General features: G+C 36.0%; 1 pseudogene; it reads left to right on the forward strand.

Moving 5' to 3' along the window:
* Nucleotides 1-586: 586 nt before the first annotated feature.
* Nucleotides 587-13510, forward strand: LOC110212345 (cytidine deaminase pseudogene; annotated as a pseudogene).
* The last annotated feature ends 3365 nt before the right edge of the window (nucleotides 13511-16875 follow it).

Here is a 16875-nt window from a genome sequence, read left to right on the forward strand (position 1 = left end):
TTTCCCTCTCTCTATTCTTCTCTTACTCCCTACTCTGTCCCTCTCTCTACATCTTCCTCCATGTCTCACTGCCCTGCCCTTGTCCCTCCCAGTCCTTCCCTCCTTCCTCTATCTCCTTCATTTCTTTCCCTTTCCTTCCCTTTCATTTGCTCTCATAAATGTTCTAATTGTATACTAAAGAGAGGGATATTCCCTATGTGCCATAAGACTCTCTGACATAAGCTCTTAATGGGCAAGGTCTTTCATTTTCCTCATTGACCTATGAAGATATTATTTGTGGTATCAGAGTTATTGGCTTCTGTTCAGATCCACTGGTTCTTTCTAAATGAAAGAAACTATTTTTTTATGGCAGGTAGGCTTAATACAGAGGTCAATATACATGATCTTAATCTGATTTACTCAGTTCTGTGTCTCAGACTACAACAAAGAGTCAAAAAAATTGTCAGAACAAATTGATAAAATAATTGTCAGTTTCTGGAGATATGGGAAACTTTTCTATCTCTGTGAATACATGGAAGTTCTTTGAGATGACAGTCTTGCACTTGTGATCTTTCTGTCTGATTTTGTATTGCAAAGGCTATACGACATGGGGATGAATTGTGCCATTTGGTCGAGGATGTACTGCATTATGGTATGATCATAAATGAGACTTGTAGCAGTAGCCCTTTAAGATCTAATAAAAGCAATACCCAGTAAAATTTTCCCAAGCAGGACCCTTCTTAAAAGTGAAAGACAGCTGCTAGATAAAATAACAGTACTACTAGATAAGTACTTGAAGAATAAAAGATAATTGGTCCTAAATCTATTTTTACTATCTGTTATCCTTTATCAGAATGACCTTGTTATTATCTCTCTTTTTTTTTGCTCTTTATTAATGTTATTGTTTATTTGCTGGTGTTGAAATCTTTTGGTGTACTTTATTGCTTCCCACATTTAAGTGCAAGTTGACTAGATATTTTAAAAATGGTATTTTTTTTCCAACTCCCAGGCTTTACCTTCTTTTGGGAGGGACCTGCCTATCTTTCTTTTATTCTTAAATTAGGCCTTTCAATACTTATTAGAGGTCTTGTAGCCATCAAGTGAGAGAGTTAGGTCCACAACAGAAAGAAACAAACAGAAAGCATGATTGCAAATAATTTATCACACAACCACATAGAATTATGTTAGATAACAGATGCATTACAAATAGAAGTAAAACAAGAACCCTTCCCAAAAATACGTTGTATGTAATCTGTTAGAGAATGTGAATGACAAAAATCAAAATGTTCTCAGAGTTTCATAAGATAATCTTTAGTATTTTATATAAAACAAAATGGAAATTTTTGCCCATTTTTATCTCCTAAGGAATATTATAATCTGTGAGCTGGAAGGGATATTAGCAACCATCTAGACTAATCTATACGTAAGACTTGGCTTTATAATATCACTGTCAAATGCTCATTCAGTCTTTACCTGAAAGCCTTCAAAAAGGATGAATTTCCCATTTCATAAGGCTGCACACATTCCACCTAGAGACAAACCAAAATGTTAAGAATGTTTTCTTACCTCCTACCAAAATAAGCTTTTCTGTGACTACTACCTAATGATCTTAGTTCTGCTTATAATGGAATGTTTTCTTTTACTTAAACGTTTGAACTTCTTGGGCACCATTTGTATATCTATATCTCTAGATATGTTTAGAGATAGAGATATCTATAGATCTTAAGTTATCTAGAGACAGAGATATGTAGATAGCAAAAACAATTTTCCTTTGTTCCCTCCTATCCCCTTTGCAATTCAGAAAGAAAATAAAAACATAAACCAGCCCTATTACAAACATGTATAGACCAGGAAAACAAATTTCTACTTTGGCTATGTCCAAAAACATGTTTTACTCTGAACTCTGAATCCCTCACTCTTCTATGAGAAAGTGGGTAGTATGCTTTATCAAAAGACCTCTGAAATCTGGAAATGTGATTGATCGTGACCATGTTCAACATTTCTGAATCTTTCCTACTTGGTTGTTCTTATATTGTTGACTTCACAAAACTTGTTCTCCTACTTCTGCTTATTTCACTCTACATCAATTAATTCAAGTCTTCCCCAGTTTTTCCTCAAAATATTCTTTTAATCATTTCTTATATCAGCATAGAATTGTATAACATTTATATATCGTAACTTGTTCATCCGCTACTCCTAATTGATAGATACTACCTCAGTTTGCAATTCTTTGGCACCACAAAAAGGATGATTATAAATAATTTTGTGGATCCTTAGAATTTCTTTTGCTTAATAATAATGCCTTAAGGGGCAGCTACATGGCATAGTGGATAGAGCTCTGGCCTTGGAGTCAGGAGGACCTGAGTCCAAATCCAGCCTCAGACACTTGACACTAGCTGTGTGACCCTGGGCAAGTCACTTAACCCTGATCATCCCCCCCAAAAAAATAATGCCTTAAATTGATCTACCTTCTCTTTTATGACTCTTTCTCTCCATTACCCTGTTGAGTGAAATATATTTCTGTACCCAATGATGTGTGTGTATGTGTATATATACTCTTTACCTTTTTGACTAGTAGAGGTGAAAGTGAGATTTGTGTCAGTTTCTCCCCCTTCCTCTTTGTTTTTTTGTAGATTTACTTATGTACCATGATTTAGTAAGCTAATTTCCCCTGTCTTCTCCCCTTTCCACTCCCCAATGTTTTCCTATTTTCCTCTCTATTAGTTTTTCTTTTAAAATCATCAAGACACAAAGGCTAATCCCAGGTCTTCTGCAATTCAACTGCCTCTATGATATATAATTATAATAGTCTTCATGAAGGACATGTAAGCATTTTTTCTTTGTTTGGCACCTAATGATCATTAGTTCATGTTTACATTTGTGTGTTTAACTTGATTTCTGTGTTTGTACCCTTTAAGAAGCTCTAGTCTTTTAATCAGTAATGCTAGGAAGTCTTCTATTTAATCAAGAGTCCATTCTCCTTCTAAACCCAACAGAATTATGTTCAGTTTTGCTGGGTAAATTATCCTTGATTTTGAGTCTATATTCTCTTTATTCATGTTTTGTTCTAATTTTTCTACTCCTTTATGATGGTGGCTGCTAAATTATATGTTATTCTGAGTGTTTCTCCATGGTGCATTATTTCTTTCATTTTATTTGCAAAAAATTAATTTTATCTCTAAACTTTAGATTTTAGAAGTTTTATTCCACTCCACAAATTTTTATTTAACATTCCTTTCAGGAGGTGACTACCAGATTCTTTCTGTCTTTGCTTTGTCCTCTGGTTCTAAGATACCTGGTCAGTTTTTTTTAACTTGATCCATTTCCCAGGTCAGTTGTTTTTCATCGATACTTTCCACTGTCTTCCATTTTTTTTTACCCTTTTGACTTTCTTTTTTGTTTTTGTCTCATGGAGTTAGGAGCTTCTCTTTGGCTCATGCTAATTTTGACGGAGTTTGTTGCTTGGGTAAAATTTTGTTTCTCATGCTCCTTTCTAACTCATATGTAGCTTTCATTTCTTAAATAAAACTTTTATAGATCTTATTAAAAGAGAAAAGAAAGGAAACTACATCCTGCTAAAAGGCATCATAGACAGTGAAGTAATATCATTTCTAAACATACATGCACCAAGTGGTATAGCATCCAGATAAGTAGAGGAGAAGTTCAGGGAGTTATGGGAAGAAAGTAAAACTATACTAGTGGGAGACCTCAACCTCTCCCTCTCTGAACTAGATAAATCTAATCATCAAATAAACAAGAAAGAATTTAAGAAGCTGAAAAGAATTTTTGAAAAGTTAGATATGGTAAACCTCCAGAGAAAATTAAATGGGGATAGAAAGGAGTATACTTTTTTTCTCAGTGGTACATGTCACCGACACAAAAAAATTGACAATGTACTAGGGTATAAAAACCTTACAATCCAATGCAGAAAGGCAGAAATATTAAATGCATCCTTTTCAGATCATGATGTAATAAAAATTATATGTAGTAAAGGGCTATGGAAAGATAGACTAAAAATTAATTGGAAACTAAATAACGTAATCCTAAAGAATGAGTGGGTCTCACAACAAATCATAGAAACAATAACTTCATCCAAGAGAATGGCAATAATGAGACAATGTCCCAAAACTTATTGGATGCAGCAAAAGCAGTTCTTAGGGGAAATTTTATAACCCTAAATGCTTATATAAATAAAATAGAGAAAGAGGAGGTCAATGAATTGGGCATGTAACTTAAAAAAAAAAAGCAAGAAAAAGACCAAATTAAAAATCCCCAATTAAATACCAAATTAGAAATTCTGAAAACCAGAGGAGAGATTAATGAATTGAAATTAAGAAAACTATTGAAGTAATAAATAGAATTAAGTTGGTTTTATTAAAAAAACCCCAATAAAATAGAGAAACCTTTGGTTAATTTAATAAAAAAACAAGAAACCCAAATTACCAGTATCAAAAAATGAAAATGGTGAATGAAGAGGAAATTTAAACAATAATTAGAATCTATTTTGCCGAACTGTATGTCAGTAAATTTGGCAATCTTAGTGAAATGGATGAATAGTTACAAAAATATAAATTTCCCAGTTTAACAGAAGATGAAGTAAAATACTAAAATAACCCCATCTCAGAAAAATAAATTGATCAAGCCATTAATGAACTCCCTGTGAAAAAATCTCCAGGGCCAGATGGATTTACAAGCAAATTCTAACAAACATTTAAAGAACAACTAGTTCCAATACTATATAGACTATTTGGGAAAATAGGCAAAGAAAGAGTCCTACCAAATTCTTTTTTGATACATATATGGTACTGATACCTAAACCAGGAAGAGTCAAAACAGAGAAAGAATATTATAAACTAATTTCCCTAATGAATATAGATGCAAAAAATTTAAGTAAAATTAGCAAAAAGATTTGAGCAATTTATCATGAGAATAATACATTATGACCAGGTAGGATTTATACCAGGAATGCAGGGCTGGTTCAATATTAAGAAAACGATCAGCACAATTGATCATATCAATAACAAAACTAACAGGAACCACATGATTATCTCAATAGATGTAGAATTGAAGCCTTCCTGACTCCAAGGCCAGTTCTGTATGCATTATGCCATCCTGACTCTCCATTTTCATACTTAGTATGAAATAATTTAATGTGGGAAAGGCTAAGAAATAGAATTTACTAAAATAATTCCTAATTTAACAGTGTGACCATTCACCCAGAAACACAAGGAGATTGTCATGTCATATGAAAGTTTGAATAGGCTATAGCATTTAATTAAAGATAGCTGGAATACTATTTAGAAGAAGTAAGATGAATATGTGTGTTTGAATTTGAAGGGATTTAAAGGAGAAATGTAAAACTCAATTAATTCAGGAACCAGATGCCATTGACTTTCAAGGATTTGTAGACTTAATTCTATATCAATGAGAATTACAGTTTCTATGTCAATTTGTTAAAGTCCTTAGTACAGTGCTTGGTGCATGGCAGACACTATAGAAATGTCAGCTAGACTGCACGATGGATAGAATATTGGGTTTGGAGTTAGAAAATCTGATTTCAAATACAGCCTCATACACTTACTAGCTGTGTGACCCTGGGCAAGTCACTTAACGTCTATTTTTTTTTCCAATTTCCACATCTGTAAAATGGGTATAACTTGTTCTATCTCATAAGTTGTTTTGAGGATCAAATGAGGTAAGTAATTGTAAAGTGCTTAGCACTATGCCTGGCCCATAGTAAGGGCTATATAAATTTTAGCTATTATTAACTATTACTGTTATTATTATCTTCCTTTCCCTGTAGGACTGAGTAAGTTAATATGACTATAAACTTAAGCTTTGCTACCATATTCAAATTTAGGAGAGCATTATTACAATCTTAGATATATAAGTCTTCTAAAAATTACTTTTCACTTCTTGAACTATGTAATTAAATATAGGTCCTCTTATTTATATTTTCCTGATATTACTAGGAAAACTATCATGATGTCGCTTATTTTTCATTTTGGGGTAAAGGAGCATTTTCATGGCGATCTGTATATGGGTCTTTGTATTTGTGCACTACAGGCAAATGTGAATAGTCTTGAATTACTAAGTAAAGCCTTTCAGGTTTAACCCCATTCCCTATTGAACTGACCTCAGTATGTACAATTATATGTAGTTTGTGGTTATTCTCCATTTCTTTTGTGTAGGCAGGGTTGTCTCCATGTCTTTATTAAGAATCAAGAGTGCTCTCACTACTACTTTTCTCCACCTTAGTATCACCAGTATATGCTATAAATATATAAGTGGTTGAATATGAAAAAGGAAGAAAGAAAGAAAGAAAGAAAGAAAGAAAGAAAGAAAGAAAGAAAGAAAGAAAGAAAGAAAGAAAGAAAGAAAGAAAGAAAAGATCTGGAAAAGGAGCATTGGGTAACACTTGTAAATGGAGCCACATTTTTTTGTCAAATAGACTTTTTATATATTAATGCTTTTGTCAAACTACTTTCAAATTTGAAATAAATTTTCTCTAATCTTAAATACCTAATACCTGTCTCATCTCTTCCAACAGGTATGCTTACCTCCTCTCTCTGATTAGCATGAAATGTAGTGGATAGAATGAGGGTTGTGTGGGAACAAAAAATGTCTCATGAGATCCAATATTAAAATTTTCAGGCCTGCATAAAGATCTGGACTTTGAGTAAGGAAAGAAAAAGCAAACTTATTTTCAATGTTGTTCCAGACACTTTCAAGCTATATGATCTTGGGCAAATCACTTCACCTCTCTGCCCAAGGTTTCTTACCTGTAAAATGAAGGTATTTGACTCAGTAGCTTCAAAAATACCTCCTACATCCAAATCTATGATCATAGAATTCTGTGGACTATTTTCCTGGGAAAATATAACCTAGTTGAGTGTTGGTCCCTTCTTTACTATTCCATACCTGACATCTCACTTATCTTCTTCTTTGCTCTCATCTTTGAGCTTAATAAAGTGGATTCCCTTACCTTTTCCCTTGATCCCACCAACTCCCTTCTTTAAAAAAAAAAACATATTTTTAGTTTTCAACATTCACTTCCACAAGATTTTGAGTTCCAAATTTTCTCCCCATCTTGTCGCTCCCCCCATCCCAAGATGGTGTGCATTCTGAATATCCGTTCCCCTAATCTACCCTCCCTTCTATTTGCACCACCTTTCTCTTATCTATTTTCCCGTAGGACAGTAAAGGTTTCTATATATCTTTGATTGTATATCTTATTTTCCAGTTGCATGTTAAAATAATTTTTAAAATTTTAAAATTTAAAACTTTAAAATTTTGGGTTCTAAATTTTCTCCCTTCCTCTCTCCCCACCCACCCTCACTGAGAAGACAAGCAACTTGATACAGGTTATACATGTGTAGTCATGCAAAACACTTCAACAATAATCATGTTGTAAAAACAACAACAACAACTATATTTCCCTTCATCCTATCCTGCCATTTATTCTATTCTATCTTCTTACCCTGTCCCTCCTCAGAAGTGTTTGCTTCTGATTACCCCTTCCCCCAATCTGCCCTCCCTTCTATGCTCTCTTATCCCCTTCCCCCTGATTTTCCTGTAGGTTTAAGATAGATTTCTGTACCCAATTCAATGTGTATGTTATTCCCTCTTTAAAACAAATCTGATGAGAATAAGATTCACTCATTCTCACTCACCTTCCCCCACTTCCCCTCCACTGTAAAAGCCTTTTCTTATCTGTTTTGTGTGAGGTAATTTACCCCATTCTACCTCTCCCTTTCTCCTTCTCCCAATATAATCCTCTCTCACCCCTTAATTTTATTCTCCATATATAACCCCTTCATCTTCAACTCACCCTGTGCCCTTTATCTATCTGTCTGTCTATCTGTCTGTCTATCTATCCATCTATCCATACAATTTTTTCCCTCCAACAACCCTAATACTGATAGAGGTCTCATGAGTTACAAATATCATCTTTCCATGCAGGAATATAAACAGTTCAACCTTAAAAAGTACCTTAAGATTTCTCTTTCCTGTTTACCTCTTCATGCTTCTCTTGAGTCTTGTATTTGAAAGTCAGATTTTCTACTCAGCTCTGGTCTTTTCATCAAGAATGCTTGAAAGTCCTCTATTTCACTGAATATCCATTTTTCCCCCTGAAGGATTATGCTCAGTTTTGCTGGGTAGGTGATGCTTGGCTGTAATTTTATCTCCTTTGACCTCTGGAATATTATATTCCAAGCCCTCTGGTCCTTTAATGTAGAAGCTGCTAAATCTTTTGTTATCCTGATTGTGTTTCCATAATACTTGAATTGTTTCTTTCTGGCTGCTTGCAGTATTTTCTCCTTGACTTAGAAACTCTGGAATTTGGCTACAATATTCCTAGGAGTTTTCCTTTGGGGATCTCTTTCAGGAGGTGATTGGTGTATTCTATCAATTTCTATTTTACCCTATTGTTCTAGAATACCAGGGCAGTTTTCCTTGACAGTTTCTTCAGAATTGATGTCTAAGCTCTTTTGGTGATCATGTTTTTCAGATACTCCAATAATTTTTGAATTATTTCTCTTGGATCTATTTTCCAGGTCAGTTGTGTTTCCAATGAGATATTTCACATTGTCTTCTATTTTTTTCATTCTTTTGGTTTTGTTTTACAGTGTCTTGAATTCTCATAAAGTCACTAGCTTCCATTTGCTCCATTCTAATTTTGAAGGAAATAATTTCTTCAGTGAAGTTTTGGACTTCCTTATCCATTTGGCCAATTTTGCTTTTGAAGTTATTTGTCTCTTCATTGGCTTTTTGGACCTCTTTTGCCATTTGGATTAGACTATTTTTTAAGGTGTTATTTTCTTCTCTATTTTTTGGGTCTCCTTTAGCAAGCTATTGACTTGTTTTTTTTTTATGATTTGCTTGCATCACTCTCATTTCTCTTCCCAGTTTTCCTCTACTTCTCTTACTTACTTCTCAAAATCTGTTTTGAGCTCTTCCATGGCCTGGGATTGATTCCTATTTTTCTTGGAGACTTTGGATGTAGGAGCTTTGAATTTGTTGTCTTATGGTTATATGTTTTGATATTCTTTATCACCAAAGAAAGATACTATGGTCTGCCATTTTTTGTCATGTTTGCTCATGTTCCCAGCCAATTACGTAAGTGCTAAACTCTTTCTTAAGGTAGGAGTCTGCTTCCAGTGTGGAGAGTGTACTGTCTCAAGCTTTGGGGGTTTTGTGAACCTGTTTTCAGAGATACTTCTAGGGACCTAAATTTTCCATTCTTTCCACGTGGTATGATGAGAGGCGAGGTGTTTGCTCCTTTCCTGGCCTGGGCCCTGATGTATGAGTGACCCCAAGCACTCTGTTCTGCTTTGGAACTATGAGGAGGACTCCTTCATCACTGCCACTATAAGCTCCACCACATCAGCGCTCCTCCGTGCCCCAGGATCACCACCCAGAACTGTGACCCAGATCCAAGCATGGGCAAAACAAGAGATTCCTGCCTCAGAACCATCAAAGGGATCCTTGCAATCTCCCTCTGATCAGCCACTCAATTCCACGTCTGTCTGTTGCCTGAGATCAGCCACCACCCTGGAGCTGTGCCAGGACTGTGGCTGGGACCAAGCTTCTCTCTCACTGTGGACACTGACCTTTCCTACTCACCTTCTAAGTTGTCTTTGGCCATTTGTGGGTTGCAAAGCCTGGAAACCTGCAAGGCCCTTGAGGCCTGCTCCCATTTCACTGAGGCCTGGACTTTGCCTGTGTGCTCCTGCTGAACTGTGATCCTCTTCCCAGCCTGGTGCAACAGACCTTTCCAATCAACTGTCTAGGTTATCTTGGGCTGGAAATCTGCTTCACTTTGTCTTTTTGTGGTTTCTACTACTCTAGAATTTGTTTAGAGCCATTTTTACAGTTATTTGGAGGGGTTTTGGGGAAGAACTCAAGGAAGTCACTGCTTTTACTCCACCATCTTGGCTCTGCCCCCTCCAACTCCCTTCTACTCCAGGAGTTTGCCCTATTAGTTATTCCATCTCTAAATAATTTCTGCATATTAGTGGTCTTTCCATCCTGCTAAAGATCTCAGGCTTTTCCCTTCCATAAAAATAAAATAAAATAAATTAACAAACAATAAAAAACACCTTTCATTTGACCTGTTCATCTTCTCAAAATATCTTGTTCTGTCTCTCTCCTGGTGCCAAATGACTCAAAATAATAATCATCTGTATTTATTGCCTTTACTTCTTTCCTTCTTAATTTATCAGTGCCTCATAGTCTTTCACTGGACACACCAATAAAGTGAAAATTTTCTTTCCAAGGTTATAAATGATGTTGTAATTGCTAAATATAATTATTTTTTTCCCAGTGCTCACTTTTCCCCCAAAGTTTTGACTCTTCCCCCTACTTCCTTGACATTACCCTCCTTCCTTCCTGCCCTTGTTTTTCAAAGACATTGGTTTCTCCTATTTCTCCTACTTATTTAACTGCTACTTCTCAGTTATCCTCACTGGATATTAGTTATCTCCTTTTCCTTTAAACTCAGTGCAGAAATGATGATTCTTCATTTTTTATATAGTTCAATCCAAAAAGTAATTTAAAATTATTTTATGAATTTTCTTTTTTCAAGTTTCATTGATGCCTTTATTAAAAATGTCAGTCATTTTCAGATATAGCTCTATCCAACCATGTACTGTGAGTCTTCCCTTGTGAAAAAGTAAATAGAAAAGTTAGGCAAAGTCAAACCGACAACATATGCATTGTTCTTCTTCCTTGTTCTCTGTGTGCATTCAAAAAAAAGTATATTTTCTCATTACTTCTCCAGGTTAGATACAAGTCATGATAATTAAATAACATTCAGAAATAACATGCACAAATATAATTTTCCTGTTTTTTTTTTGGTCTGGATACAGAGATTTAGAGAGATTAAGTGTTTTCTCTATGGATATTCAGCTATTAATAAGTATGAAAAGTGGAAAAAAAAATATCCAGAGAAGAAATGCAATGAATGGAATACCCTCACTGAATTTCCTTTCTCTGATATGGGTGAAGAAACCTCTCCTTGATAACTATTAGATAAAATATAATCAGAAATTATTAAAAAAAGAAATAAGTTTTAAAAGGGTAGAAAATACTCTCTTGCCTTTCTACTTTCTCTTTTGGAGATTTCATCATTTCCCATGAGTTCAAGTAGCAGTTCTCTGTTTCTACATCTGTTGGACGCCTTGCAAACCTATCTGTTCATCTTTTATCTTTATCTTCAATAACACCATCAACTGGTTGTCCAGTGTCTTTTCCTAAAAACATCATAGACATATCAAACTCAATATGTTTTTCACCCTAAACCTAATTCTTTCCCAAATTTCTCTCTTTCTCTTGAGACCACCACCATTCTTTTACTGGCCCAGTTAAACTGACAGATTCAAGCACGTTTCATTCTTTTCCTTTAATCCTAGTATCAAATAAGTTGTTAACCACTATTAGCTTTTTCTGTGCAACATTTCTTGGATTAATTTTCTTTTCTACTTTCAAACAACAACTGGCCTTTTTCAGGGCTTCATAACCACTCCCATGATCAAGTACACTAGCCTCCAGTTGTTCCCCCCTTTTCTAGTTTCTCGTCTCTTTAATTCATCATCCAAAGAGCTAAAAACAATTTGTTTGTATCCTTAAAATGACTCTCCACTGCCTCAAGAATAAAATTCAAAATCCTTCATTTCACATTAAAAGACCTCTTTGATATGTTTCCCAGACATATTTTTAGTCATATTTCTTGCTATTCCTCTTTGCAAATCTGTATTTCAGGCTTTCTAGACTACTAGCTGTCCCCCCAATTCAATACTCTAAACCCCAGATCAGTGCATTCACACAAACTATTTTACAACTTAGGAATGTGCTCTTATCTCTAATTCTTATATTTCTTGAATTCCTTCAGCTCAGATGCCACTTCTTTTGGCGAGTTTCCCCTGATTACCTCATTTTTTTTTTATTGCTCTGAATTCTAAATCCATTAAAAATTTAATTATTAGTTTCAAAGAAATTCTGTGAACATTAGTCATATTTCTGTTTTTTTTTTTAGTGTGAAAAGGACACTTTAATGTAATAGTATCTTTTTGTGTTTGGCTCTTACAAAGTAAAACTGTAATTTCCTTTAGCCATAAGTGAATTAAAAAGGTTAAATTCTTATATTATATAAATCTACTCTTCTAGCCTAAGTCTAATCCCTAATGCCAATGTTCCTATCCAGGTTCCTTCTTCAGGTTACATTCTCTTGGGTATGCTAGTAATTCCATAGTATAGGTAATGACAGAACTATGCTCTTATGAAATGGAAATGGCATATTTGCAAGAATACTTCAGTTCATATCAAAATGTTAGATGAACAAGTGAATGTAGCCAGGGAGTAAGATTTTCATATTATTGGGAAATCAGAGCTGTATTTGTGCTGAAAGGAATAAAGTTTATTCCTAACAGAATTAAGTATTTTAACATTTTATCTGAGTAAGTCTTATAGCTTTGTACATAAGATTCAGTGGGATATTGTTTAAAAGTAATATAAATGAATGTATTTTTTTAGGAATTATGAATCCAATAATAACAATAAGCAATAGTATGAAGCCACATAGGATGACACTTATAAAAATAACTCGGGTCAATAAAAAACTCATGATCATTTTTCACTAGGGAGCCATTCTGTACCCTAAGGAACAGTGAATACCTGTTCATTTAAAAAAAAATGCTTTAAAAGTATGGTGTATACTTGTTAAAGAAGACAATGATAACCTTATCAAATAAAAAGAGCTTTACAGTATGAAATGAGTAATGGTTTGTTTTGGGAAACAACATCTTTCCTAATATCAAAGTATGCTGTATTAATTAAACATATTCAAAAAAAAAGAGAAAAACACCTGCTTTATTCCCATCCCTATTCTCTACATCAGGAATATTTTAGAGAAAATTAATGAATAACACACACCTACTGTGGTCAAACTTTTTTTTTATCTATAAAATTAATGTGGCATAAAATAGAGATGTCAAACAGAACATAGAAGCTCCAGCCAACACCCTTTTGGTGCCTCGCTGCTGTCCCCAGCTGGCCATTGTTACTGCCTGCCCGCTGTTTCCTTACTGCTGACCTGAGAGAAGAGCTCCTCAGGGGCAAAGCCATGGCTCAAGCACCTGTTGGTCTGACCTTGTGCCCAAGCACCCTTGGGCCTTTAGATCCAGTTCAGATTGAGCAGCTCATTCACAAGGGCCAAGAAGCTAAGGAGTATGCCTTTCCAGTGGGGACAGCTCTCCTGACTCTGTACAGAAAGATTTTTTTCAGGATGCAACATAGAAAATGCTTCCTACCAAGTAGTCACCTGTGCAGAATGCACTGCCATTCACAAAGCCATCTCAGAAGGACCCAAAGAGCTCTGGGCCATTGCTGTCACCAGTAATGTGGAGGATGAGAGAGTTTGAAAAACTTTGGTATGTCTACGTAACAAAAGCAGATGGTTACATATCAAGTCAGGATGGTCCACGAACTACTGCCTGGATCGTTTGGACTAGAGGACCTGCAAAAGAACTAGTGAACCATGATGATAGAATTGTCCAACTGAGAGCCTTTTCAACCACCTAGGAGAAGATTCACTCTCAGTACTGTCTGGTAGGAGTATCCCCAGAGCATTACTGACAGTGCTGAACAGTCCAGTGCTGACTAGGTCCTCAGCATTGGCTTTTTCTGCATTTCCTGTTCAGTCGAGGGACCTCTTTGACACTTATATGTGAAGTGCCTTGAACATGCTATATGGTGATAGTGGAAAGAACACCAGCCTGGGAGTCAAGAGACCTATGTTGTATTCCCAGCTCTGCCTCCAATTTCTTATGTGACCTTACAGTAATCATTTAGCCTCTCCAGGCCTCAGTTTCCTTTTCTGTCAAATCAGAATATTGGCCTAAATCATGGGTTCTTAATCTTGTTTATGTCCTGGACACCTTGGGCAGTATAGTGAAACCTATGGACCCTTTCTCTAGAATGTTTTTAAATGCACAAAATAATACATAGGATTATAAAGGAAACCAATTGTACTGAAATACTAATAGCAAAATATTAAAAAAAAAAAGTTCACAGAGGCCAGGTTAAGAATCTTTGGCCTAGGTAGTCTCTGAAGTTCTTTCCAACTCAAACATTCTATATATTAAGGTCCATCCTCTGTGTTATGGCTCAGCTTTAACATTCTGTGTTCTCTAGTTTCTATTGTTCTCAGACCCTCCCTAGAAATTGTAGCTGTCATTGAAACCAGGTGCCAATTAGGAATCCAAGATCTTTCTCCCTGTCTCTACCTTCCATTGTGAATGGGGTCATGAAGTAATGTAGAAGAATTATCCAGTTACTATATTAATTCTGCTTAGCTGAAACCAAAATAATTACCCTTTGGTGGCCAATCCTCCCATGACTTTAGTTGGAACTATGGGGGCCAAAGTCAATTTGTATTCATGGCTTGAGTCCAGCTTCCTTTCTGGATGCTACACCTCATATTCAATGAGGACCATCCCACTCACACCAAAGCCAAAGCCAGAAGGTGTGGCTCCTCCCCAATTGTCACTCAAACAACCCAAAATGTCATACAACAACTGAGAAAGGATATACAGCTCTGACATTTAAGTGACAAATGTCAGAGCTGTATGTCATTTTGGGTTGTCATGTGTTATAATATGCATTGTCTTGCATTGGTCCCATCCAAGTCCAAGCTTGAGAGGAAGATGGTCCTTCATGGTCCTAGTGACAGTGCTACTGTGCTGACCTATCACTTCCTTAATTTATCCTCTGGTTATCTTGACCTATCCTCTGCTGATTCTGCATTGTGGGTTTTTTTTTTTTTTTATATCCATCTTCTTCCTGTAGCATCTGGCTAATTTCATGTACTAGCCCCAAGGGCCAAGGACTACCTAACTTTTCCATCTGTCATTTCTTTTCCTGAATCTTTGGTATAATATACTTGGAGTGTTACATTCTTAAAGTTAATGAAGTTACTGTAAATATCATGGAGGGGCCTCCGCCAGCCTCTGTTCATGCCAGCCCATACCCAGTTTAACCACTTGCTCACCGTAATACTTCCCCTCTCTTAATAAATCCAACAGAATAAAGATAATCAACAAGTAAGACAAGTCAGCAAGCATTTATTAAGTGCCTGCTGTGTGCCAGGCACTGTGTTAAGGGTTGGGGATATAAAGAAAGGCAAAAAACAATCCCTGCCCTCAAGGAGCTCCCAGTCTAGGGGGGAGAGACAAAATAGACCCATGTACAAACAAGATAAGATGGGATAAATTGCTGGGAGTCTCAGAGGGAGGACACCAAGATCACGGAAGACTAGGGTAGGGACCTGTGATTTCATTGCTAGAGTAGACAATCAGATAAGGAAATTCCTCCTACCAAGGCAGGTCAGCCTTTTCTCCTGCAACTTTATAGTGCCATAGAGTAGTTTGGGGCATTGAGGGGTTAAGGGATTTGCTCAGAATTGCACCACCTGTATGTGTCAGAGGCAGGCCTTAAACTCAGGTCATCCTGGCTTCAAGGCTAGATCCCTATGAACTATGCAGCTTTGCCTCAACAAATGTAAGAATAAATGGTTACTGTACACAAGAAACATAGTACATGGTCTTGAGTCCCCAAACTGGTCACTAATTATTGGCCTGCATCATCTCCCACTGTATTATTCCACCTGTTTTTGAGGGGCAATCAAAGTTAAGTGACTCGCCTAGGGTCCCACAGCAAGTAAGTGCTTGAGGCTGGATTTGAACTCGGGTCCTCCTGACTCTAGTGCTGGTGCTCTATCTGTTGCTCCATCTAGCTGTCCTCTTCCCAACTTCATATACTTTAGAGGAAGGGATGGGAGGGAGAGAGAAAAATTTGTAACTCAGTATTTTGTAAAAATGAATGTTAAAAATTGTCTTTACCTATACTTGGAAAAATAAAATACTATTTTAGAACAAACAAAAAAAATCCATACAACATAGATACAGCACTACTGTTTAGCCAAACCATAGTGTAGTGTGGGATGTAGCAGGGAAATATTTGACAGAATAAATAAAAATGCAATAGAACACAAATAATGTTAAATATTGTTTTCTAGTTGAATACACAGGCATAGGGATCTCTGTGCTTGTGGCTCCTTTGTGGTCCCTGTTTCTATTTAAGTTTGACATCAGTTATGTAATGGATAAAATGTTGTGCTTATCATCCAGTTATCTGGGTTTGAACCATGCTTCTGACACTAACTGCCTAATGATGTACATATTACTTTGGCTCTCACAGTTTTGATATTTCATCTGTAAAATAAAGATGTTAGTTAATCAGTCAACAAACATTTTATTAAGGGCTTATTATATTCAGGCTCTGAGGGAATTAAAAAAAGAAAAAAATAATCCTTGCCCTAAAGAAAAATTTGCTATGTAATTGCTAACTAATGGGGAGGCAAGATCTCTCTCTCTCTCTCTCTCTCTCTCTCTCTCTCTCTCTCTCTCTCTCTCTCTCTCTCTCTCTCTCTCCCTCTCTCTCTCTCTCTCTCTCTCTCTCTCTCTCTCTCTCTCTCTCTCTCAGTACATACAAGATTTAGATAGATTAGATGGAATACAATGTCAAAGGGGAAGGCATTAACATCTGGGGATTGGGGAGGTACAATTTGAACTGAGTCTTAAAAAAAATCCTGGTAAATGAAAAGACAGGTATGAGGAGACAGAGCATTCCAACCATAGAGGGCAAACAGTTTAAAGTCAAATAAATGGATCTGTGTCTTCAAGAAATGGCAAGTAGGCCAATATGTCTGGATGATAAAGATTGTGGAGAGGATTAAGTTATATGAAGACAAGAACAGAAAGAAGGGACCAGGTTATGAAGAGCTTTATATGTCAAACAAAGTGCATTGTATTTGATGCTGGAGGTAAGAGGGAGCCA

This window comes from Phascolarctos cinereus, unplaced genomic scaffold, assembly GCF_003287225.1.
Source record: "Phascolarctos cinereus isolate Bilbo 61053 unplaced genomic scaffold, phaCin_HiC Scaffold_2;HRSCAF=192, whole genome shotgun sequence".
NCBI lineage: Eukaryota > Metazoa > Chordata > Mammalia > Diprotodontia > Phascolarctidae > Phascolarctos > Phascolarctos cinereus.